General features: G+C 32.4%; 1 long non-coding RNA gene and 2 pseudogenes across 1 annotated transcript; all 3 read left to right on the top strand.

Moving 5' to 3' along the window:
• Positions 1–928: 928 nt before the first annotated feature.
• LOC107850195 lies at positions 929–5,843 on the top strand (annotated as a pseudogene).
• A 706-nt stretch (positions 5,844–6,549) lies between these two features.
• On the top strand, positions 6,550–8,938 carry LOC107848949 (annotated as a pseudogene).
• Positions 8,939–16,230: 7,292 nt separating this feature from the next.
• On the top strand, positions 16,231–23,019 carry LOC107849856. Its single transcript, XR_001668299.2, has 3 exons — positions 16,231–16,314; positions 22,347–22,468; positions 22,557–23,019. It is a non-coding gene; the product is annotated as an uncharacterized LOC107849856 (long non-coding RNA).
• The last annotated feature ends 4,775 nt before the right edge of the window (positions 23,020–27,794 follow it).

Raw genomic sequence — 27,794 nt, 5'->3', positions numbered from 1 at the left:
TTACTATTGAGGAAATTATAACTCATATTCTAATTGAATACACCAACAGAAAGGAGTCATTTAAAGCTAAGCAGACTGTGCTCAAAGCAAATTTAGTATAAGGACAACACAGCAACAACAGAAGGTATGGTAATAAGTCTCAAGGTTACAAGCCTAACAATATAAGAAAAAGGTATATTTAAGATCAACATTCAGAGATGAGTCAATAATTTGGTCTCTAAAAGTATACTTATTAGGACGAGATTAAATTTTGGTCCCTAATTGTGTATTTTTTTGGGAAGGTATAAAATCTAGTCCTAAAAAAATTATTAACTGGTCCCTAATAATAATTTAGAGAGAAGTACCGCCAAAATTATAATAATAAAATTTTAATAAAAATAATGCTAATCAAATTTAAGGCGCCAAAAAAAAAACATTGTATTCTCCAAAAAAAAAATATCATGCCCTAGTTGTTGCTCCAAATTATTAATCAAAATTTCTCATTGAACGCTCAAATCATCGCCTAAATCTCTCTCATTTCCAATCGTAGCTTCTATTATCGGTATGTTTCTCATCTCTCTGTAAAGACTTGAGAAAAGCTTTTTGTTCCTGGCGATTTCTCATCTCTATGTAAACATCAGTTTCACAGAAGAAGAATCTATCATCGGGTTAATTCCTGGTGATTGCTGATGGCGGGTTCAAAATTGAAAACCCTAAGTTCTTTTTTTTTGGAAGATTTAGTGTTCTCTATGTATATTTTTCTGTGATAAAGTGTAAAGGAGCTACCTTGATCTCTAATTTATATGTATCTATATGTGTTTTGTATTTTTTTCCCAAGATTTGATATTCTTTTATTCTTTGATAAAGTGTAAAGAAGCTATCTTGATGAGTAGTTTGTATGATATTGAGGATTGAAGATTATAAGAAGGCAGTTTTGGGGTTGATTATTTGTTCAGTTATGTAAAGTTACTAGGTATTTGTGTTGGTAGGAAGTAGCAGCTACCTCGTGGGATAGTCGATCTAGCTACAAGTGTAAATAAGCTAGCTTGATGAGTAATTTGTGTGCAAGAATGCAAGAACTTATGCGCCAATTTGGTACTATATTACGTCAGGTAATCTCATTGTTTTTCCAGTGTCTTGACACCTTTTTGTCTGTCTAAAGTTAGTGTGCTACGATGGCAGTAACTTTTGTTAACCTTCAAACTCTAACGGTTGTTAAATGGAACCATTTTGTATCCCCAAGTAAAACTGCAAGAGAACACGAGAAAAGGTTTGAGAAAATAGTGGCATGTGCTAAACTTGCAGGATGGAGTGTTTCTGATTAACATTGAAGTCTAGATAAGGTTGCATTGTAGCCTCTTAACCAAAATCACAAAAGTCACGAAATAAAAAGCGTTGAAGAGATATTGAGACGTTTAAGCTAGTATTTTTTTTGTCATTATGATTTCCTGTTATCTGTAAGAGTATACTCAGTTTTTAAATACCTCACATCATTTACTCATTTTTTGGTACCGATGATGTTGTACTCTTTTTTCATTTTCGTCGGAGCTACAAATCATTGTACTTGTCCTGTTGTTTATTGTGCATTCTCTCTTGTCTCTCCTTAGCGAGTAAGTTCGCTGATTTACCAATTGAAATACATTTATTGGTTATTCTTAGAGTTCATCCTTGTCTATCTATGTAACTTCCTTTAGTTTATTTCTTCTTACCATTGGAAATAATGCTAAAAGAAAGAAAGGTAAGATGTGTGAGCATATTATGGTGATGCACCTTGTTTAAGAGAAATTGCAGTTATTATTTTCTATAGCTAATTTTTTTCTACTCATTGCTTAGTCTATTTGTCAGATCACCCATCACAAATGGGCAGAACCTTTTATGGAACCCGTGGATGTCAAGGGTCTTGGATTGGATGATTACTATGAGGTGAAGGGTTTGAATTTTCTCATCGGTGTGCTTATTGTATCTATGATGTTCTTATCAATCCTATGTTCCTTCTGTTTCTGCTAGTACATCATGGGATTTTTTTGATTATTGAGAAGCCTATTGTAACGCCCCGAAAAATGGGTTCCAGAGCGTCACACGGTGCTTGAGGCTACGAGTAGCCCCAAGCTAACCCTTTGAGCCATTTTCATTCAATTCAACACAAATCAACGGGGTTTCCATAAATAACCCTCAAATATCAACAGAGTAATCATCATCCAAGAATAAAAGAATTTCAGAAAGATAACAAAATACGACTTATTAGTCAACTCCCAACATCTATACTAGTCTGACAAGCCTCTAAGAAAATCAATAAAACCAGCGAGCCATTGAGACATGCCCCAACTGACTCATACTCAGTTATCAAATGTAAATAATTTCGTGAAACCAACATCAGACATCACTTCCTTGGAACATGAGGACTCACCATAATAGAGGATGTAGAACAGCGTGCCCGAAGAATCATTGTCGAACCTGGAAATGAGCACCTGAACCTACATTCCGAGAAAATACAGCCCACATCCGAAGATGTGGGTCAGTACCACGGAAAGGAACCGAGTATATGCGGGTGTATGCAGTTGTATAAACATCATCATCATAAATATTTATAAGAAATATGAAGGATGTATGAAAGACTCACATAGCCCGAAGGAAATCATCATAATCATGAGAGGATGAAATAAGTACAATAACACATGTGAGTCATCATATAATTTGTCAATCACTTTCAGTTCATCAATAATATCAATTCTCATAATGTAAATATCATTTAAATCTTTCGAAAGAATAACTTTCTCAATTCCACTTTCAAATCACTTCACCATTCACCGTAGACACAAGGAAACACACACACTGGGAGATCCTATAACCGACATAAATCTGTGAGCTACATGGAGTCCAACGTACAACCCATGTTGGGGAGAGCCATCCTATCCTTGCCATCGGAGTAGGACTATCGATATCAAATCCACATAAACTAGCGATCACTATATGAATCAGCCTCAGGCTCACTCCTACGGGGGCACGTAGTTCTAGGGAAGTAAGGTCGCTTTATACCTCCCACTCGGTGCTAAAGATTTCTCTTGGAATTAGCTCAGATCATTTCAAATACAATCCACAACAAAATAATTTTAGTAATATATAAATATACATCGGGAGCCATCATGCTTTCCATCTATCAAAATCAACCACGTTGTGGATTTCTTTCACACTCGAGTTCAAAACAACTCCATTAAGACCAAAAGGTCAAATCATTCAAAATATCTTAAATATTCAACATCAACGTGCTTATAACACACTTTCTCAAAGAAAAACATAATTTCCAATGGGGATTCACGACCCAAATATCAAAATCATGATAAATATCGTTCAAGATTCATGCTTTATATCACCACACATGTAAATTCATCTTTCAAAATCATAAACATCAAGATTTCATAATAATCATCATAAGATATGGGTTCATGCTTCAAATTCATAAAAATCAAATAAAAATCATGCCTTTGTAAACAAAATTACTTTTTGGCACAAGAATGAAAGAGAGTTCTTGTTGAAAAATCCCACATACCTTGAATGATGAACTTTAGATTGATACTCATTTTTGAGATGTTAATCGTGCCTTTGAATGATGGTTCTTGGAGTTCTTGAACTAGGAACTTGGAATCTTGAATAAATTTGCAGAATTAATGGTGAACTTTGGAGGTTCTTGAAATTGGATGTAGGAGCTTAGGATTTTCTTTTTGAGGGAGTTTGATGAAATATAACATATAATGCTTCTAAAAGGCTTTAATATAGGGTTTGGACGGATTTTGGGTGGGGGGAATGACCAAAACGCCCCTAAAAATCAAAAAAATTCTCAAATCTATCCTTTGGTGGACTGTTTTGATAGTCTGAAGTAGATCAACCATAACGTTTTACTCCGATATTCAAATTAGATGAAACCAATTTCATTAGAAAGAGGACCTCATATCTTTCTATTGATATATAGTATCTCACCCAAATCATTGTGTACGAGGAGTTATGATCGTTTGAAGTTGACCCAAAAATTCACTTTTGATAGGCTGAAGTAGATCGACCATAACTTTTTGCTTCGATAGACAAATTGGATGAAACTAATTTCATTGGAAAGAGGACTCGCAGAGCTTTCCGTTGATATATAGTAGATCACCCAGATAATTATGTACAAGGAGTTATGATCATTTAAAGTTGGAACAAAAATACGCCAGGCCTCAGTACTTTTTCCTGCACGTTTTACATTTCACTACTATTCACGGTTCGATCGAAATATTCATAACTCGTCGCTCGGGTGTCTGTTTTGGATGATCCATATATCGTTGGAAAGATTATTTGATACTCTAATCAATGGTGGGTTATAACCTAAGACATTTTGCACGAAAAATTTATAATTCATTCTAGAAGATAGAACCCAACACATTTACGCACAAAATTTCAACGAAAAATTTTTCGGGGTATTACACCTATGGACTTCATTACTATCAAAAACAAGATGGAAACAACGGATGGTTCTGGCTATAAGCATGTTTGAGAGATATGTGCAAATGTTAGGCTAATATTTAAGAATGCAATGAAATACAACGAGGAAAGGGATGATATTCATGTAATGGTGAAAACCTTGTTGGGAAAATTTGAGGATAAATGGTTGCAGTTTTTGCCCAAAGTTGATGAAGAGGTACACAAATCATCTATAGTTTATTTCTTTAGTCTCTCATGTAATTTATAAAATAATTGAATCTTTTTCTTTTAGGCTATTTAATATGCTCATATGCAATTAGGGTACTGAATTTTGGATTTTTAAGTAAATGATTGGGACACTATGTATTGTACTACTGCTTATAGAAAAAATGGAAGAAGAAAGAGAAACCAGAAGCCCAACAGGATATACAGCTCGCTTAAGAGGCTGCTCATGCCAAAATGGCTAAAGATTTAAGTATTGAGGTAGTCAAGGCTCAGATTCTTTTACACAAGCATAAAAGTTTAGGCATATTTATGGATTTCATCATCATACATATTAAATTTAACCCACTCTGGATAATAACTTATACCTAATATTTGCATTGTAGCTTGATGAGGTGGACATGCAACTGGAAGAACTCAGGGAAATGGTGCTTCAGAAATGCAGGTTGGAGCCTTAACAAATAACTCTTATCGGTTATCAGTTGTGCATTTATTAATTTTGAAGTAGTTGATGGCTTTATAAATATACCTTGTACTTTGTCTGTCCTTTCATTTAATGGGGCTACCAGATAATTTTTAGACAGACTCCAAATATTACCTAAAATATCCCATAAGAGAATACTAAAGATCCGAGCCATAGAATTTTTGAATTCTAACACAAGGTACTTATTAGATCGAATGTACTAAATACAATTCAAATAGTATAAGAAAGATCGACCATATGACCTTTTTCCAATTGTAGATAGATGAATAAGCACTGGCTAGTAAATAAAAGTCAATAGTGATTGGTCCTGCTCGTGACATGGGTTTGATAATAAAGCTTTTTTTTTGCCTCCTGGTTTAGGTATGTTTACTTATGTGAAGGGTAAAATTAGTATGTTGGACATTCCTGGGGTGATCTGGTGCCAACTCTATAGTAATAGTCCTCAGAATGATCTTCTCCATGGTCTTTTACAAGATATAAAAGCAAAACAGAGGTACCTCAGGGTATTTGGTGGACAGTCTAGCTTGAAAGAAATAGCAGATTTTTGTAAGACAATAGGGGTAACATTCTAAGCCTTAAACTTGGATGTAACTTTTTGATGTAAACCGGTCATTGTATGAGATGCAGATGCTATACTAGACACAGTAGAGAATTTGCGCTTATTGTAATTATGCCTGATGCACTAGCTAAATTCAAGTTTTCATAAGATTAAAGAAAGATCTAAAGGCTACCTGTAGAAGTAACATTGTCAGTAAATTTAGAATCAAAGGCAGAACACTAAATTGCAGGACAGGAAATGCTCTAAGTACAATTTGGGCCAATTAGTCAAGGAAAATGTAAGAACTTATGTGCCAATTTGGTACTATATTACGTCAGGTAATCTCATTATTTTTCCAGTATCTTGACACCTTTTTGTCTATCTAAAGTTAGTGTGCTACGATGGTTGTAACTTTTGTTAACCTTCAAACTCTAACGGTTGTTAAATGGAATTATTTTGTATCCCTAAGTAAAACTGCAAGAAAACACGATAAAAGGTTTGAGAAAATAGTGGCATACTTTTGATTTTTTCATCGATTAAAAATAGTGTATTCCCATATGGTGGAGATGGTACTACTGGGATTGCCCCGTTGCCTGAACTTTGTATGGCTTGCTTGTATCACAATTTGGAGAAGTGCAAACTAAACTTAGCAATGATGAAACTGTGGAACAATTCTTGAGACGTTACTTTGGGTTCAAACATGAGTTTCTTGGATTAGTTGCAGCTGTGATAGTTGCATATGCTGTTATTTTTGCCTTCATATTTGCTTTAGGTATTGAGGTATTCAACTTCCAGAGAAGATAGAAGAGTTTACCTGTTGAAGATTCAAGAGCAGAACTAAATATAAGAGAGTTTGATGAAGTTTATATTTTTTTTTCTTTTCTAAATCTCATGTGCTTGTGTAAGAAATAACATTGGTTTGTTAATGTTTAAATGAAAATACAGCAATAAATTTGTCCATGGTTAACATTTCTTATAATTACTCTTGGATTCCTTGGAGCCTTGGTGTAACTAGTAAAGTTGTTTTCATGTGACCATAAGGTCATGGGTTTAAGTGGTGGAGACAACCTTTTGCAGAAATGCAGGGGTAAGGCAGTTTAAAATGGACCCTTGTGGTCCGGTCATTTCTCGGACCCTGAATATAATGGGAGCTTTAGTGCACCGGACTGCCCTAGACTTCTCTTACAAGTTAGATAACAACTTTACCAGTTAAATGACTTTTATCTTTTTTTTTAAAAGGAGGAATATAATACCAAAACTTTCCTAGTTTGATTAACTAAGCGAAATAATAATGATAATAATAACAACAAACAATTATTATTGTTATTATTATGATGATGATGATGATTAGTATGATCATTGTTATATGTAGGAGCTGGAAAAACAACGTTGATGGATGTATTGTCTGGACGAAAAACAAGAGGATACATCGAGGGTGACATCAAGATTTCGGGCTATCCTTAGAAGCAAGACATATTTGCACGTATATCTGGATACTGTGAGCAGAATGACATCCTTTCACGTTATGTTACAGTTTATGAGTCATTAGTATACTCCGCTTGGTTGCGTTTACCCTATGATGTTGACAAAAAATTAGAAATGTTAGTTCTTGTGAAATTTTTTCTCCATAAATCTCACTCAAACAACAACATATCAAGTATAATCTGGGAAGGGTAGACTGTACACAGACCTTACCCCTACCTAAAAAGTAGAGAGGTTGTTTCCCGTATAACCCTTCGCTCAAGGGAAAAAATAGGTTAAATGGTCCAGAAAAAAAGTAATAGAAGTACAAGAATAGCTTATAGTAACCGGAGGGTAACTACAACAAAATAATATGATAGTTGCAATATAAGACAATAAGTAATAACAGAAATCAAAGGACTAGACTACAACTACCAGTATGGACGGATAACAAGACAATGCACCGCTACCACTAAGATTAGTCTTAGTTGGTTTGCTAGGGGTCAACGGTCTCTCAATTGAGCAACGCAAAAGATTGACCATTGCAGTGGAGCTAGTCGCTAACCTCTCTATCATTTTTATGGATGAACCAACCTCAGGACTAGATGTTCGGGCTGCTGCAATTGTTATGAGAACTGTTAGAAACACCGTCGACACAGGAAGAACCATTGTCTGTACCATCCATCAGCCTAGTATTGACATTTTTGAAGCCTTTGATGAGGTGAATTTGATATTTTTTAACTCAATAAAGCTATTCATTATTTTTCCTAGATTTTTGTAAGTGAGTACTAATATAAACACCACTCTGCAACTCTTTCTAATGCAACAAGGAGGACAAGAGATATATGTTGGTCCATTGGGTCGTCATTCTTGCCATTTGATCAAATACTTTGAAGTAAGTTGTTGAAGTGAAAGAGGGCTTACCTTTCTAGAGTTGATACGATCAAATAATACTAAGCTGAGTTTTTTTTGTTCAGTCAATGCCTGGGGTAAGTAAAATAAAAGATGGCTACAATCCAGCAACTTGGATGTTTAAAATGACAACCTCAGCTTAAGAAATGATATTAGGGGTTGATTTTGCTAATTTATAAAAACAATCAGACCTTTACAGAAGGAACAAAGCATTGATTAGCGAGCTCAGCGTGCCTCGTACTGGTACACAAGACCTGTATTTCGATAGTTGATATTTGCAGCCATTCTGGACCTAATGTACAGCTTGTGTTTGGAAGCAACACTGGTCATACTAGCATAATACAGCTTATACTGCAATTAGATTTCTCTTCACAACCTTCATTACCTTGGTTTTTGGGACAATTTTCTGGGATCTTGGTACTAAAGTGTATGTCCAAAATACTAGACAAAACAAGTGGAAAATACTTTTAATTCTTAATGCTAAAAGTCAATTTCTTTCTTTTTTCTTTTTCCGGTTACAAGGGTAAGAGCCAAGATCTGTTTAATACTATGGGATCCATGTATGCTGCTGTTATCTTCCTTGGCATACATAATTCAGCAGCAGTACAGTCTGTTGTAGTCATTGAACATATAGTATTCTCTAGAGAAAGTGTTGTTAGAATGTTTTCTGCCTTAACTTACACCTTTGGACAGGTAAGTATAGAGTTCAATTTCTTATAAACCAATTTCATGTTAAAAGAAGTCTATATTACCTATAAAAAGATTCTATTATCATGTAGGTTTTCATTGAAATCTCGTATGTCTTTGTGCAATCTGTTTCTTTTGGTGCCATTGTTTACGCTATGATCGAATTCGAATGGACAACTGCCAAATTTTTTTCATATATTTAGCACCCCACCCCCTCTTTTGGGTTGTATTGCTGGAAAATCCTTGCATTTATTATACATATCCCTATTTCTTAGATACAGATGATTTCAAAGCTTTGACAGAATATGAAATTTTCTTGAGGAATAAATCTTTAGTTAAATCTTTATTCTTTACTCCTAAAACATGGAGAATTTTTTAGGCTTTCTGATGTAAACTATGTCTAAAGTTTTGCCATTCTTAATCACTGTGCATGCGTTCATTTTTATTATAGATCCTCCATCTTTACACTTGATAAATAAATATTTTCTTACTTTAACAATGTCTGGATCATTATAGGCAGAAAGAATGAGCAGGGTGAGGCATCCAAACCTTGTTACACTGATGGGGATTTTCTCAGAGTCTAGGTTCCTTACTTATGAATTCCTCGAAAATGGAAACCTTGAAGATCACTTGGCTTGCCACAAAAAATCCCGCCCTCTTCATTGGCAACATCAAATAAGAATTGTTGTGGAGATATGCTCTGCTCTTATCTTTGTTCATGTCAATGATCCTTGCATTGTCTATGGGAACTTGAGACCTACCAACTTTCTCCTTGATGCTAATTCTGTCAGCAAAATAAGCGATTTTGGAGTCCATCTCTTGATTTCCCAGAATGAGAATTCCAATTATGATGACCCAGAGGCTTCCATTTATGTGGACCCAGAGTGTGTTGACAAGGGACCGCTTACTATAGAATCTGATGTTTACTCATTTAGCGTCATACTTTTATGACTTTTGACTGTAAGACCGGGTTCAGGTATAGCGAGGAACGTCTAAGTGTGCTTTGTAAAGTGGGAACTTGGGTTCAATTTCGGAATCTTCAACTAATGATTGGCCAATTGATCAAGAGAAACTGTTAACTTATCTAGCGCTGAGGTGCTGTGAGAAAAATCTTTTAAATCGGCTTAATATGCTCTCAGAAGTTTGGCCAACAATTGAGCCAATGAGAGATATATGCACACCACACTCGAATTTGAATACTTCATCTCAGGGTTCCAAGAGTGAAAAATGAATTCCTCCTCATTTCGTTTGACCTATTTTTAGGTAAGCGTAAGATATATGATTTGTTTTTTTTTGGTTCAAAATTCTGCGTGATTTCAAATACACTCTTTAACCTTTTAAATGGAGATGTAGGAATTGTGCGTGTTAGATTCTCAGTTTTGTGATCAATGCTTGTCTTGTGTGAGAACATGTGGACTAGCTGTGAGATCAGTCTTATTTGTTGATGGATCATTAAATATGAAGACATAATAATCACTTTCATCTATTTGTTGAGAGAATTTAGGTTGCACTGAGCGACTAGGATCAGAATGTATTACTTCTTTTCAAGCGGTATAAATGACGAATACTTCTACATGAAATAATAAAGAGGCCCATATAACCCTGCTAGTATAGGATACTATCATGAATCAAGTTGTTAACTTTACCTTTATTAAAATAAAATAATCAAGTTGTACAAATGGTAGCTGATACTTCGTATCTGGTATACTGTGTGTATCCTGTATGATTGATGCTTTTATCTTTGACGTGAACACTTTCAAGATGTGATGGAAGATCCACATATAGCAGCAAATGGTTATACATATGAAGGCGATGCAATAAAAGGATGGTTGTACAATGGCCACGATACTTCTCCGATGACAAACCTCAAGCTCGATACATGTGATTTGATTCCCAATTATGCTCTCTATCGCACAATTCAAGAATGGTAGCAGCAGTCTTGAAACTCATTCAGGTCTATAATGCCTTCTACAAACAAAAACAGTTTCAAACATGAAACTATATACTGAAATACAAAGTTAGTCATGTTTCATGGTAGTTCCACCTAGTTAATACTTGAATTTGAGTTATTTGAACTTCTCAGGTAAGTATATAAGTGTTACTACAATATTGAGATGTACAAATTTTATCACTATGTATACTGAATTTGATTGTCGATAGCAATTTGATATAAATTGATGAAATTTATTATTTTGTGATATATATTAGACTCATTTGTGGTCAATTAGAGACTAGAAATATTGTTCGTCTTTAAATGTTTATCTACAACAAGAGGTGTTGCTCTTCTTTAAAGGTTGATCTAGAACTAGAATATCGCTCATCTTTTACAGTTGATCTATGATCAGGAAGTTACTCGTCCTTAAAGGTTAAAGGTTGATCTAGGAAAAGAATTTTGCTCGTTGCTAAAGGATATTCAGGACAATAAATACCGTCATAAAAAGATAATTATGATGAGGTAGTTAGTCTATTGGAGACAAGAAATACAATCGCTAAAATATAATTATGACAAGGTAGTTAGTCTATTTGGGACGAGATAACTCATCGCAAAAGAATAATTAAGATCGGGTAGTTAGTCGACTGGGATAAGATATACCATCGCTAAAAGGCTATTATGACCAATTTTTTTGCCATCGCAAAAGAGTTTTAAGAACCGGTTTATTGGATTCGTCGCTAATGAACTTTAGCGGCAGAGCCTATTAGGACGGGACGCGATTAGATTTTTCTAGTCCTAATAAACTAATTGGGACAAGATTTAGACTTTTTGGGACCATATTTCCCTTCCTTAAAGGTTGTTTTTCTTGTAGTATAATAGTCTCAATCTTAAGAAAAGAAAAGGCACTTGTTTTACTTACGATAAAATAGGTCATTATGCCTCTCAATGTAGGCACAAAATGAGAAATAACAAAGAAATGAGAAATCCTCCCAAAGTTAATTAAACTGAAGGAGATGAAATAATTGCTGCAGTTATTTCTCAAGTGAATATGGTAGCACATATAAAAGAATGGGAGATAGACTCTGGGGCTACTCGACATATTTGTGCTAACGAGAAACATTTGCCTCTTATACATCAATAGGAGATGACACTGAAGTGGTCTACCTTGGAGATTCAAGAACTGCAAAAGTTTTAGGCAAGGGTAAAGTACTCCTAAAACTCACTTCAAAAAAAACTTTAGCCCTTATGGATGTGCTACATGTTCCTACAATGCGAGCAAACTTGATTTTTGTGGCTTTGCAGGATAAAGCTGGAATGAAAGTGTCTGTTGATTCTAATAAGATTATTTTGACAAAAAATAATGTATTTGTGGGAAAAGGCTATTGTAACCATGGACATTATGTACTTAATATTATCAATGATAATGCATCAGCTTCTGCTTATATGATTGAGTCTATTTCTTTATGGCATGCTAGATTAGGTCATGTTAATATTAAATAAATAAAGAATATGCAATCACTTAGCTTATTATCTGGTTTAGATTCAAGTAATTTCGATAAATGTGAAATATGTGCTGAAACTAAAATTACTAAAAAGTAATATTTTTCAGTTAATAGAGAAATTGAATTGCTATCCTTAATTCACACTGATTTGGGTGATTTAAAACAAACTACAACTAGAGGTGGTAAAAGATATTATGTGACTTTTATTGATGATTTTTCTAGATTTACTAAGTTGTATTTGCTTAGAAATAAAGATGATGCACTTGATGCTTTTGTATCTTATAAAATTGAAGTTGAAAATCAGTTTAATAGAAAAATTAAGAGGATTAGATCTGATAGAGGTGGAGAATATATATCTTTAAATGCTTTTTGTGAAAAAGAAGGTATTATTCATAAAGTAACTCCACCTTATTCTCCCGAGACTAATGGTGTAACTGAAAGAAAAAATAGGACTTTGAAAGAAATGATGAACTCTATGTTAATTAGCTCTAATGCACCTGATAATTTGTGGGGTGAAGCTATTTTATCTGCATGTCATTTACGAAATAGAATTCCTCATAAAAGAAATGGTCAAACTCCTTATGAATTATGGAAAGGTTATAGACCTAATTTGAAATATTTAAAAGTGTGGGGTTGTCTTGCTAAAGTTCTTCTTCCTGAACCTAAAAAGAGGAAAGTAGGTTCTAAAGCTGTTGATTGCATGAGTATTGGATATGCTGAACATAGTGCTGCATATAGATTTCTTATATTAAAAAGTGATGTACTTGATAGTAATACTATAATTGAGACAAAGAATGTTGAATTCTTTGAACATATTTTTTCACTATGTGATAAAATCTCTCATGCACCTGTTGAAAGAGAGAATGAATCGACCTTTAATATTGAGGAACTGAGAAGGAGTAAAATGCCTAGAAAAGAATATTTTTCTTATGGAAATGATTTTCAGACTTTTCTTGTTGATAATGAACCATCAAATTATTTTGAAGTTGTATCGTCTTCTGATGCTAACTTTTGGAAAGAGGGAATAAAAGTTGAACTTGATTCAATTATGAAAAATAATACATAGATTTTAACTGATTTACCTCCTAATGCAAAACCAATTGGTTGTAAATGAATTTTCAAAAAGAAACTTAATCCGGATGGATCGATAAATAAATATAAAGCTTGGTTAGTAGCTAAAGGATTTTCACAAAAGCAAAATATTGATTATTTTGATACATTTGCACCAGTAACAAGAATTTCTTCTATTCGAATATTAATTGTTTTGGCATCAATTCATAAGTTTTTCATCCATCAAATAGATGTAAAAACAGCTTTCTTAAATGGCGATTTAGAAGAAGAAATTTATATGATTCAATCTAAAGGATGTGTAATTTCTGGACAAGAAAATAAATTTTGTAAATTAATTAAATCTCTTTATGGCCTTAAACAGGCTCCTAAATAGTGGCATGAGAAATTTGATCAAATCTTAATAAAAGACGGTTTTTCTTCTGTTGAGGTGGATAAATGTGTTTATACAAAAGTGGTAGACAATGATTATATGATAATTTACTTATATGTTGATGACATGCTTATATTTGGTACATGTTTAAATATTGTGGAACGTACCAAATTATTTTTGTCTACTAACTTTGATATGAAAGATCTGGATGAAGTGAATATGATACTGGAAATTAAAGTTATAAGGAGTGAAGATGGTATAATATTGTCACAAGAATATTATGTGGAAAGAATTCTTAAGAAATTTGAATTTTGGGAGGTAACTCCTGTAGCCACTCTTTATGACTCTAATTCTAAATTAAAAAGAAATATTGGTGACTCAGTAGCTCAGTCTAAATATGCACAGATTATTGGGAGTCTGATGCATTTAATGAATTTTATTAAGCCAGATATAGCATATGTTGTGTGTAGACTGAGTAGATATACTCATAATCCCAATAATGAGCATTGGTCTGTGTTAATGAGACTGATGAAATATTTGAGAGGAACCGTGAGTTATGGTATCTTGTATAGTGGGTTTCCTTCAACTTTAGAAAGGTATTGTGATGCAAATTGGATCTCTGATTCAGATGAGACAAAATCCACTAGTGGTTATGTATTCACCCTTGGTGGCGGTGCAGTATCATGGAGATCAGCTAAGCAGACGATCATTGCTAGATCAACTATGAAATCAAAGTTTGTGGCTCTAGAGTTAGTTGGTACTGAGGCTGAATGGCTAAGAAATTTCTTAGCAAATATCTCTTTTAAAAGGATGATTTGTCGCCTAATATCCCTTTAAAAGGGATGATCTAGCGCCTCCTGTGTATATGCACTATAATTGTCAAGCCCCAATTGCTATTGCGAATAATAAATCTTACAATTGTAAGAGTAGACATTTGAAATTCAAACATGATACTATTAAAAAATTGCTGAGAGATGGAATAATTTTCATTAATGATGTGAAGTCGGAATTGAATTCGGCTGATTCACTGACTAAATATTTGAGAAGAAAATTAATTCTTCAAACATCAAAAGAGATGAGATTAAGGCCAATATGATTGTCAATAGAGATTGTATCCCAACCTATATGGTTGGAGATCCCATGAAGTAGGTTTATATGGGTAATAACAAGTCAATATTGGTTCTGCGCACTAACCGAGAGTGCTTGAATGCTACTAAAATGGAGGGATGAGTTACTAACTCTTAATAAATTCATAGTCCTTACGGATGGTGTATTTAAAGTAGTGTACACTTGATGAATTCACCTATATGAGAAGTAGAATGAGGCCGTTCCTATGAGACTTTTGGAATTAGTCTCTAGAGCTCTCATGAATACCAGGCACGAGCACGTTGAACAGCAAAATTATGATCAAAATGTGATTGATAAAATCTCTGACTTATAACAAGAATTATTCAGTTTATAGAAGTATATATTTCACCGATAATTCTGTAAGTTAAATTTTATTGATTTAAGTTTGATTCATAGTTCAGAAGACACTAAACCTACTGCATTTTGTTCATGCAAATTCCACAAGTTAAAAAGTTTTTTCTATAAATTATTTTGAAATAATGTGGGGATTGTAGGAAATTATTTATTTCAAAATAATTTTGTGTATTTAAAATTTCATTATAAAAGAGTATTTTGGAAGTCATGAATATTATTTTAAAAAAGGAAAAAAAATATATTAATTTACTTGGAAAGAAGGGTAATGCAAATACATGCATGCATGCCTTCATTGCCACTTGGCCAACACTTGGCATGTGGAGAGGCTTCAATTTAGTCCATAAATAGGCTAACCTTCTTTGCCACAATGTAGTAACAACCTTTCATTTTTTTTTTCTTTAATTTTCTTACTCTATTTTCTCATTTCTTTTCCTTCATTTATTATTATATGTTTAATTAAAAAGGCTCTATTAATTATATCATGTTCTAAATTAACTTATTGGTATTTGTATTATTAGTTATATCATTTTCTAAATTAACTTGTTGGTATTTGTATTAATAATTTTATTGATTCCTGTTCTCTAATTAATTAATTAATTAGGAAAGTGTTTGTTTAATCCTGAAAAAATATTTCACATTGTTGAAATAATTTCTTTGAAAAAATATTTCACACTGTTGAAATAATTTCTTAGAACAGTGTCTTGAACGGCTCAAATATAATTAATATATTACTTAAAATCATATCGTTATAATATTTATTTACTATTATTTAATATTCAGTATTACTAACTTGATTAGAATTAATTATATTACCGTTCTAGTTATTATGTTGATTATAATATTATTATTGAAGTTATATTATTATACATTATTATTGTACTGCTAATATTATTATTGTTATATTATCATTTTGTTAATAGTTTAATGATATTATTATTATTATTTTATCATTGTTCCCGAATAATGATTAACTTCCTGCGAGCTCATCAGCGCGCTCCTGAGAAATCTGACAAGCATAGGTTGTCCGTATTTTTCTTTTTTGTGTGTCATTGCAGTGACGTTCAGTTTCTCTGATCTTTTTAGCTTTCCTGATCTATAAATTCTAGGGGCTCATCATTTCTTCCGTGGCCTCGCTTCTAAATCTATTATGTAAATATTTTTCTAGAGATCACTGACGGGAACTTACACTCCTACTCTACATAGATAAGCAAAAATATTGAGGTATAATCAACTAACCTGTATATAAGTGATCGATAATATTTTTTGTTGAGTTCCATATGATAAGATATGCTATCATAGAAACTATCTCTATAAGTTTAATTCTCAATACTTGTTCTGCACCTCGTCCATCTTGGCACAGTTCCCTGCATTGAAAAAAAAAAAACATGTATATAATAAATCACAATGAGGTATGGTAATTTAATTTACTGGGATTTGATGAAAAGAAAACTTCTAAATTGATACTAGTAACTAGTAATCTATTTTAAAGATACATTAGGGTTACGTTCCATGTCTTGAGGTCGAGGCTTATGCCTTACCTCTTACTGAATAAAACGTCTTGTCCCATGTTCCACCTTTTAAATTAGTGGTAGTAATACTTTAATTGATGTACCTTCCGAATATTAAGAGTTTCTTGTACTCTTGGATCATTTGCGCAGTAAGTAGACAATCTGTGCACCTCAACCTACAATTAAGGACATTATGTCTTCTAAACTGAATATTTATGCTCAATAATAACCAAATAAATCAGTAGTAGTTTTAATGTTCAACTAAAAGATTCAGAGAGTTTAGGCATTATGCATTGATAATCAAAAAGTTTTTTATAAAATTAAGTCCTTTAAAAAGTAATTGCAGGCAATTTTATTTGAAAAAGTATTAATAATAATTTGTAACCAATAAGAAAATGGACCATGATTTGAGGTGCTGAGGATTATCTAAGACTATCCGTAAGTGATTTGTTGTATAACATGATAAATTACATTGCTATGCTGCAGGTGGTATATAACTTAAATCTTTTAAAGAATTTTAAAAAAAAAAAAAAAAAAAAAGGAGAGAGAAAAAAAATGACAGCCCAACATCTTCGGGCCCATCTAGTTTAACACTAATGGATAAATAGTATATACTTTATAGGAAAAATTACGGAAACTAGCATCATTAAGACTATAATTACAATAAATAGCAACACTTCTTTAAAATAGCAACTTATAACAAAAGTAGCAATATTTTACCCACTTCATAGTAATAGAAGAATATGTATTTTTCAGTTGTGCATATGTATTTATGAGTAATACATATATATTTGTATATGTATTTATATAGCAACATTTTACTTAAATACAAAATACAATTTGCTATTTTTTGTAATTATGAAACTGTTGCTATAAAAGTTATAATTAAGGTTACAGAATTGCAATTTCTGAAAATTTTCCTTTATAAATCCATCAGCTTGTATAATGATCTCAAGTTAATATTCTTTTTGGTTCAATTTGTTTGCTCTATTTTTTCTTTAATCCGTTTAAAAAAGAATGTTTTTTTTTCTTTTTTGGTAGCTCTTTAATTCTAACTTTTCCCATGACATATTTAAAAATTAAACCACAAGATTAAATTTTTTTTGATATATTCTACATATCTTTAGTTAAGAAAACAAATTCAATTATTTTATTTATTTTCTTAAACTCTATATAAAGTTAAATTCGAACAAATAAATTGAAACAAAAAAAATATCCAATAATAATCAAACTATCTGATTGAATTCTGAGCTATGATACATTTAATTAAATATACATATATAATTTTAACAAAAGTTAATTAATTCACATGAATCCATAAGCAACACACTAGATATGCCCCTAGTATCTTGTTGCCAAGAGCATAAAGATAAGAAAAGATAAAAAAACAAATTGAGTTTGCATTTAACTTCACCAATCACCACTATGGGTAAGGATCTAATTAAATTAATTACATCATTACAAGCAAACTCCCATATATTTAAGGAAACACAAAGAAATAATTCAGATTTTTTTGATAAATTTATTGATGAACTTAGCATCCTATTTATGCAATTACAACGGATTGCATTGTAAATAAAAATCTAACTAACAACCCTATTATTTGCGTATACTTGAAAGAAAATAATACCACACATCTACACGTCAATTTGAAGGAAAATAAGTACTATGTCATGTATGCACTTAGATTTGACTATACACAATTTTCACTTGGATCGGGCCTTTATTGGGCTTGCGAAATCAATCCGGACTAAATGAGCCCAAATTATCTCTTGTCCAATCTTTGACCCATTTCTTGTATCTTGTGTATGTGTGATACCTTCATAGGTGCCGAAGTCTTATCGGAATGAACTCCTTTCTTCTTCCTTGGAGAAATCTAAGTGAAATCTTCATGAATTTTAAGACCCCCCGAGTTGGAGGGGAGGGAGGCGAGTCCCAATATGCCCAATAGACTATGATGAAAAAGCCCAAATAAAGGCTTAGTGAAGAAGCCAGCAAGCTAAGCTGGAATGAGACCGAAATCAAACTAACCAGGAATTGTTGTCTAACATAGTGACAATCAAGATCCACATGTTTAGTCTGTTCATGAAACATTGGATTGGGGCAATGTGAATACTCTCTTAGCTATTTGAGTGAACGAAAACAAGAAGATTCAGAAGAACCCCCAAATTGTGAAAAAGGCGATTCAGCCTACTCAGCGATTCCTCTCATGGAGTAATACTCAATTTTTGCATATGATAATGAGATGAACGTCTATTTCTTTGACTTCCACAAGATAAGAGATCCACCAAAAGATGATATAGAAACCACTGACAGATCTCTAGGATTTATTATAGGAACCCTAATCTGCGTCAAAAAAGGCAAAAAAGAAATTAGAAGAATCTGCAGAGAAGAACAGACGTTGGTTAGGATCCCTAATTAAATAGCGAATGACTCAAAGTCCAATATCAAAATGAGAATGACGAAGTTGTTGCATGAATTGTGAGAGGTGCTGGAATGTATAAGAGAGATTAGGTCACATATAGGTAAGTTAGTTAAGCTTACCAATGAGGTGACGATATGTATTTGGGTCAACAATGAGATCACCAGAATCAGATGAGAGCTTAAGAGTCCAACCTGCTAGAGAAAAAATAAGGGGAAAATATTTGCAATCAATTCCAGAGAGGAGTTCAAGTATAAATTTCCATAGAGTGATAATCTGACCCTGATCTTTTGGGTATATCTCAAGCCCTAGAAAGTAATGTAAGTCCCAAGACCTTTGACTTAAAATTCATATCAATAAAATCCTTGAGAAGTCTGATAGTAGGTAAGTTATTACCTGTCAAAATAATATCATCGACATACACAATTATGATAGTTATAAGTTCACCACATATCTTATAACAAGAGAATAATCATTAAGTAAAGAAATAAACGCCTTAAAAAGCAAAGTAGTTGACAATATAGCAAACCATTGGTGAGAAGCTTGCCTCTAACCATAGAGAAACTTTTTAAGCCTGCAAGCATGATTAGGACTAGGAGCATTTAGGCCAGCTGAAAATCTAATATAAACCTCCTCAATAAGATCTAAATGTAAGAATGTGTTATTCATAGCTAGATAAAACAAGGGTCATTCTTTCTTAATAGCAATGGCTAAAAGATACCTTATAGTGGTCATTTGCACCACTGGTGTAAAAGTTTCAATAAAATCAATTACAACTGTTTGTACATCACCTCTAACAATCAATCTAACCTTTAATCATCAGACTTATGTCTCACCTTGTAGACCCACTTACAAGGTAAAGTCTTTTTACCCAAAGGCAATTCAACTGTATGCGAAGTTTAGTTGATAATCAAGGTATCAATCTCATTATCCATGACCACCTGCCAACCTAAGTGCAAAGTAGCATGTGCATAACTGTTAGATTCAATAATAGAAGAAATAGAATTGACCACCTGCTAATTTAAGAAAGAAAGATCGACAAAAAAAAGATATATGGAGTGATAGGAGAAAAAAACATGTAGAAGTAAGACTAGTTAAAAAATCATTATTGCAATAGTAATCAAATAAATAAGCAGGTTTTATGTGAGTTTTGAAAGACCTTCTAGATATAGTAATAAGGTAAGGAATATTTTCAACCAAGAAAATAGGAACAAGATCAGTAGTAGAGCAAGTAGCTGTCGGCTCAGGGATATAAAAACCAGAGGTTATAGAAGGAAAATTGGGAGGGGAAGAGTGAGGATCATGTGCATTCAAATTTATGTTGGATGAAGAATCCAGAGTATGTTGTGATTAAAGAGAGTGAGAAAAGGTGCTCTCGAAAGTAGGGAAAGAAGTAGAGGAAAAATATGATGAATAAGAAAAAAATAAAAGTAGGAAAGGAATTTAATTTGAAACATGATAATATTCATAAAAATAAGCATATCTTGATACAGAGATCTTTTTGAAATTTAAATACAAAAGTGTATACTATTTTTATACAAAGCGTAGCCAATAAATGCACAAAGAGTGTCCCTAGGATAAAACTTTGATCAGTTGTGACTGAAAGTAGAGACATAACATAGACACCTAAAAGCTTTGAGGAATTCAAACTTAGGAGGAAAACCAAATAATATTTCACGAGGACTTTTTCTATTTAGTTTTCTTAAAGTATATCTATTTATAAAAAAAATATAGCAGTGAAAACAAACTCCTAGTAAGAAATATGAAGATGAGATTGAAATAGTAGAGTCCTAAAGGTCTCTAAAAGATGTCTGTGCTTTCTCTCCATGATTCTATCTTGTTGTGGAGAAGAAATGCAAAATGTTTGATGTAAAATGTCTTGAGAAAGGAGAAATTCAGATACATCGGAACCCTTAACCAACTCTAACTCATTATCAAATTTCATTGTCTTTTTCTTACAGTTAATAATCTCTGTATCATGAACAAAAATTGTTTTAGCATATGAAACGTACTGGCTTTAGTACTAAAAAAATGGTCCAAGTAATTCTACTAAAATCATCTACTATAGCAATGAAATACTTATACCCATAGTAGGTTGAATTCTTATAAGGTCTTTATGTATTAATGTGAATCTGCTAAAAAATAACTTTATTTTTTATGTTACTTAACGAAAAGAGAATTTTAGTTTGTCTAGTAAGAGGACACATATTCCACGTATAATTAGAATTAGATCTAAAAGAAAACAAAATAAGATTTTCCATTGATGAAATGGGGAAATACACCAACCTTACATACTATAGATGAACATTAGAGTTCTCATTTCTTGAAACTGAACGAGACAAGAAAGTACAAGAGGAAAAACTATGACTAAAAAAGAAAACTTCAACTATCTTAAAAAATTGCTAGCCTGAAGACTTGAGAAAAATAATTGATAAAGACCATATTTAGCTTCACCAAGAACCAAAGACCTCTTCATTGAAGAGCCTACAAAGCACAATTAGTAGAAGAAAAAATAATTAGACAACTTAAATGATTACAGATTTTATGTACTGATAATGAATTAATCTTGAAAAAGGAACACAAAGGACATCTTGTATGATAAGATCAGGAAATAAAGAAATACTGCTTGAATGAGCAACTCTTACTCGAAAGGAATTTGGTAAAGTAATATTAATGGCCAGAGAGAGGGGTTTAAGAGTAGTGAAAATGTTTGAATCAAAGCACATGTGTTGAGAGGCACCAGAATCTAGCATCCAAGGGTTAGAATTGAAAGAAAGTAAGCAAAAAAATTGAAATATTACCATCACAAACTGATTTTGCATTAGGATCGGCAGGAGAAACATCTGGATGGTTGATCTTAACCTGATTGAGTATCTGAACCAATTAAAAAAATTATTTCTAAGTTATATGATTTCCAGCATTTCCTGCAAAATTAGGAAGAACACTAGGATAACGGAGCAATTCAAAAGAAAGAACTACATTGCTTCGTACAATGTTCAATACCTTTTTGGATATAGTGATCTTGAAATCACTAGGAAAATTAATGATCTTGAAGTATTTGTCAATAGTGTGACCTGAATTCTTGCAATTGGAGCATGTTAAAGACATCTTTCCCTTCTTAGATCTATACTCGGGAGTGTGAATTCTTTGTCATTCTGTGGGTGCTAAAGAGACCTATTATTATCCACAACCAAGAAAGATGAATGATCCCCTCTAAGGTTAGAGTAAAAAGAGGTTTATCTTTACTTCTCTTCCTGGATAAGAAGAGAATAAGCAAGACCTATAGTGGAGAGTGGACATCATGAGAATGTTGTTTTTTACAGGAGCATAGGTTTCACTCAGTTCCATAAGGAACCAAATAAGTCTTTCACCTTATTATGCTTTGTTCATCTTTGCCTTATCACTACAGTCACAACTACAGAAGCAACTGAGTATGGTGTTCCAGGTGTCTAGCTTATCTCACAATTCCTTGATCTTTATGTAAGATACAATACTATTTGCATCCTGAGAAAAATTACTCATTCTTTTTGTAGGTGATAGAGTTTGACCCGTTTGACTGGCCAAATCTTTCCTCAAGATATTTCCATAACTCTTCAGTTGTCTTGGAGTAAATGATAATGTTAGCAATGTTCTTAGAGAGTGAATTTTGTAACCAGTTGGTCATCATATCATTGCATTTGTTTCATGATTACAAATTTGAGCTATTAGCATCGGGAGCCTTCCAACTAGAATTATTTAAGTCTAGCTTATTTTTAGCTGAGAGTGAGATAAGGATGGATCTCGTCTATCCTTTATAGTCTTTTCATTCAAAAGTGAAATTCAACAAAGACTTTGTTGGAGAATCAGAAGGATGAAGGAAATAGAAACTGTTTTGATCCAAAACTTTGGATATTGTTGTAACAGAGTTGGATTCAGTGGTCACACCAACCATTGAAAAGGTTGAAGAAAAACTTGAGAGAGGATATTCAATGGTGCTCTGATACCTAAAAGAGAACAAAGAAATAATTGAAGAGAGTAATTGAATTTTTTTTGATGATTTTATTGATGTAATTAATGTTTTGTCATTTTTCGAATTTCATTTGAGAGAAAATGATTTTGACTTCTTTAAAACTATTTCAAAAGATTCAACAAAATTTTAAAATAATTTTGAGAAATTCATTGAGTCGCCGATTGATTTTTATAGAAAAATATCTAGAAAACTTAAGGAAATTTCAAAGATTTAAAATTAGAAATAAATCTTTGAAGTGAGAGAAACTGAGTAAGGGTTCAATTAACGCTCTAAGAAGTTTTTTAAGGCACTTAGGAGCGTCCGTTTAAAACGATTTACCAAAAATAACTAATTTGACTAACTAGAAGTGGTTAATTTTTGCAAAGACTTGATTTTATAGAAAATATTAAAATTATTTATTTAAACATTTAAAATGATATTTGTTTATTCAAACGAAAAAATATTCTACTTGAATAAAACTAAATTGCAAACTTTCATTTGGATTTAAGAGGAAAATAAATTTTTGCTTTTGTGGAGAAAGAAAAGATTACATAAGTACTTTCTTCTTATTATTATTATCATAGGAAAGTCCATTTTGTTATAAATAACACCTTTTTTTTTAAAAAAAAAAAAAAAAAAGTGTTAACAGAGTATCTTATTAATGATGGAAAGTTCGAATTTAAAAGAAAATTTAGTTCTTAGGTTTGAAGAAAATTGCCTTAATCCAAATAGATTATTAGCCATATGAACAAAATGAATGTCATCTTAGAATAAAATACTCACTTTTGAAGACTTGTTTTAGGAGAAAAATCGAAGGAACTAATTTAATCCGTTTAAGACAAAATAAATTAGGTGAAAAAATTATGAGTTAAGTAAAAGAAAATTAAGATAAAATAAAATGACAACACTTTAGTAAATTTGTCTAGATTAATTGATTAAAGTGTTAGTTAATACAAATAAATAAGGATATATAATAAGCTACAAAGAATGAAGATAAGAATTAAAGTTGAGTCGTTCTTTGACCCATCAATAAAGGTACCCAGCTTTTGAGCTTCAAATTTTATGAACTTTGGGTCCACTTTCGTGTATGTATATCACAACTCTTTTTCTTGCATTTTTCTGTATCTCCAATGCATATTGGGACGTATATCAGCCTCATCTCATGTGAACTTTAACATCAACATCTCCGAATCCTCGATCCATTTTTTAATTTTGCAACCTGTATATCGGTATCTTTCTGCTATATCTTCTGTATATCGCCACAGATCAGTCCCATTTTCTTCCTATATTAATCAATTTTGGACTTTGATGGAGATTGACTCGAGAAGATTGGGGCTTGGCCCCGAAAAATGCAAGAGGATTGGAGAAGAGTATAATATAGACTCATGGTGGATTACATGCGTAAGAGGGAAAAAAAATCAACATTAGAATTCACTCACGTCATAGCACATAATAATTTAAATGGACTTTTAGAAGAAAAGAACAAATTCAAGTGCTTAACGAAGACATTTAACACATACTAATACCCGAAGGAAAATGCTTAAACAGACCATGGTACTAAATATTTATTTCTAAACATGAATTTGTATGTTTTGAATCATCAAGGAAAACGAGGCACACAGACAGAAGCATATCACTGCATATAACAAGCAAAACTGCAACATGTTTCCAGGGAATTTTCCTGTTTTCAAATCAAGTCCCAAGAGCAATATTTTTTATAACAACTTTAAACCATACTCCCTCCGTTTCACAATAAGTGAATTGTTGGAGCAATTTTAGTGTTTCAAAATAAGTGAATGGTTCACAATTTAAGGTAAATGTTGAATTTTTTTTTCAAATTTACCCTCCATTAAATATGCATTGAGAGTGATGTATCATGTATCTTTGCTTTTTGAAGAGGGTAAAAATGAAAAAATATGATAATTTTATGTCTTTACTTTTTTTCTTAACATGTGTGCCAAAATTCAACAATTAACTTATTGTGAAACGGAGGGAGTAAAAGACAGAAAATAATAAAAGAGAGAAACAATATACTTCCCATTAGACATTGAGTAAGGAATACCAGATACATAAATGAACACACTCGTCAATGGAATTATTTTTATTTGGCAGAATACATAAGCAGGTCCCTTAAGTACGCACCATCTTTCATTTAGGTACATTAAGTGGACATTATTCCATTTTGGCACCTCAAGCGGCCTTCAAGTGTGCCATTTTGGCACCTTTTGCTGAATCAGCAAATTTACATTGTGTGCGTGTATTATACGCGCCTGATGATGTGGAAAGTGACAAATAATATGTCGACACGTGTCATTTTTCTAAAAAATAATTTTTAAATCATTAATTATTTTTTTTCAAAAAAAATCAATAATCACCCCTTTCCCCAATAATTAATTTTAAATAAAAAATACTCAAATAATTTATAAATAATTAATTTAAATAAAAAAAAACCCCTCCCCTTAACCTACCCACCCCACCAACCTTCTTCTTTAAACACCCCATCCACTCACCCACCACCCCCACCCGCCAAAGGCGAACCCAGAATTTGAAGTTTGGGGATACACCAGTATTGTCAAAGAAGCGCATAAGTTCTGAATAAAGACTCAAATTTGTGTTGATCCCTCGCCTCGTTTAATGTATAGTTTAGGTTCTAAGTTATAAGATATGCTTTCCCTTGTCAATGAGACTTTTCTGGAGATACCAACACTAAACTATTGATATTTCACTTAATAAAAAAAAACAATTTTTGTGTTCATATATTTTTCATTCATACTTATATTATTATTCTTGAACTAGACATATGTTTATATTTTTTCTCCTTTATGCCTTTTTTTGTTAAATCTTACGCTTTATTTGTACTTTGTAGTTAAATATAATGGCCTTGAGGTTTTTTTTGCCCGTTTTTGCTTTTGCTAAGGCTATGAAAATTGTCTTTAAAACTAGAACTTGGTTGAGGAGAATAATATCTATCCATTTCTATTCACAAGAATCAATAAACGGATTCCTACAAAATAAAAAATTCATCAAGAATATAAGTAAAAATAATTCTTTATTTATTTTTAATCAAATCTCATGAACTTAAATAGAAGCAAGAGATAAATAAATTTTACGCACTAACTTTCAAGCAACAAGTAAATATTAAAAGCAATTAACATTACCCAAACTTGAATAAAAAAATAAAAAAAATGAAAGGAGGAAATGTGTACCTATTAGCATCAAATAGAAATTGTTTTTTTCTCTTTGTTTGGGTACTATTAATTTATAAATTGTAGTGTCCAACAATCCAGGGAGTTTAGAATTGGCAAAATACGGGTTCGAAATTGAAATTTGGGGGGAAATATGCGGCTTGGGATTCGGGAAAGTCCTTTTTCATTTAAATGTATATAAAGGAGAAGTAAAATGAAAAAATCAAGCGACTCGATGAGGAATCGAACATGCGACATTAGGCTAGAAGGGCATCAGCATTTGAGTTCAAAACTAGTGCACCCACACAAGTTTTATTACAAAGGATGCACAATTAAATATATTAACACTTTAGTAGGATATATATACGTATATATATAATTTTTTAAAAAAGTTACCAGGTGCACGTGCACCCTCGAGGCACCATATGGGTCCGCCTCTGCCACCCGCACCCTACCCACCCCATTAGCCCACCCACCCACCCCCATCCCACCAGTCCACCTATCTCGCCGCCCCTCCCACCCCACTCACCCACCCACCCGCCACCCCACCCACCCCACCAGTCAATTTTTAATTTTTTTAATTGATTTTATTTTTCTTCACATATTTAGCTTTATTTTTTAATTTCTTTCATCAATTTTGCTTCGATTTTTAATTTTTCTTCACTGATTTTTCTTGATTTCTATGCTTCGATTTTAGTTTTTTTTTTTTAATTGATTTTGTTTGAATTCAATTTTTCTTCACTGATTTAGCTTTATTTCTTAAGCATTTTTATTTCTTATAATTAACCATTCTTATTTCTTAATTTAACCATCCTTGTTTTTTGATTTCTTCTTTCATAAAAGAAGTAAGATTCTTGATTTAACCATTTTAGCATAAGGATGTGTTAAGGAAAAAAATGGTGCTAAATTAATGGATTAAAGAAAGAAGAGAAGAGAAAAATAAAAATTACAAAAATGCCACCCAAACGCACCTTCAATGCGTGTGTCAAAATGACGCGTACTTAAGGGTCTGCGTATGGATTTTGCCTTTTTATTTCAGCTGCAACTAATAATTATTATTATTAATTTTTTTTCAAATAAACAACTCATAAACAAGAATCCAAGAAATCAATTCATATCATGCACATCCATGTCCAAGTTTAAGATGATTTAAAGCATCACATGACAACCCAACTAAACCCAATGATTCATAATTATATTAACATCAATGGAATGAGGGGATTTTTATCTTTTTACGGCCAGTGATATCGGAACTTCAAAACTTCGTCGGAACAATTTCCACCGCGATTTCAATTCGCTATTGGAATTCAAACGATTTTGATGAATTTTGAAGGTGTTCTGAAAATTTCTTGATTACATAGAGTTAGAGGTGCACACCTCTAGAACCCTCAAGTTTTTTTCCAAGAAATCCTCCCTTTTCCTTCTATCCCCCAATGTCTATTCATAGGAAGAAGTTGGGAGAAAAATTAAGATTTTCGGATTTACAATGTTTGTATAGAAAAAAATATAGGAATTTTTGAAATCTTCAATCCGAGAATATAGAAGTTGAAATTTGTATTGAATTGGTAGTAAAATCAGAACGGGGAAATGAAAGGAAG

This window comes from Capsicum annuum, chromosome 12 (genome assembly GCF_002878395.1).
Source record: "Capsicum annuum cultivar UCD-10X-F1 chromosome 12, UCD10Xv1.1, whole genome shotgun sequence".
In the NCBI taxonomy this organism is placed as follows: Eukaryota; Viridiplantae; Streptophyta; class Magnoliopsida; order Solanales; family Solanaceae; genus Capsicum; species Capsicum annuum.
This window is presented reverse-complemented; position numbering and strand designations above follow the sequence as displayed.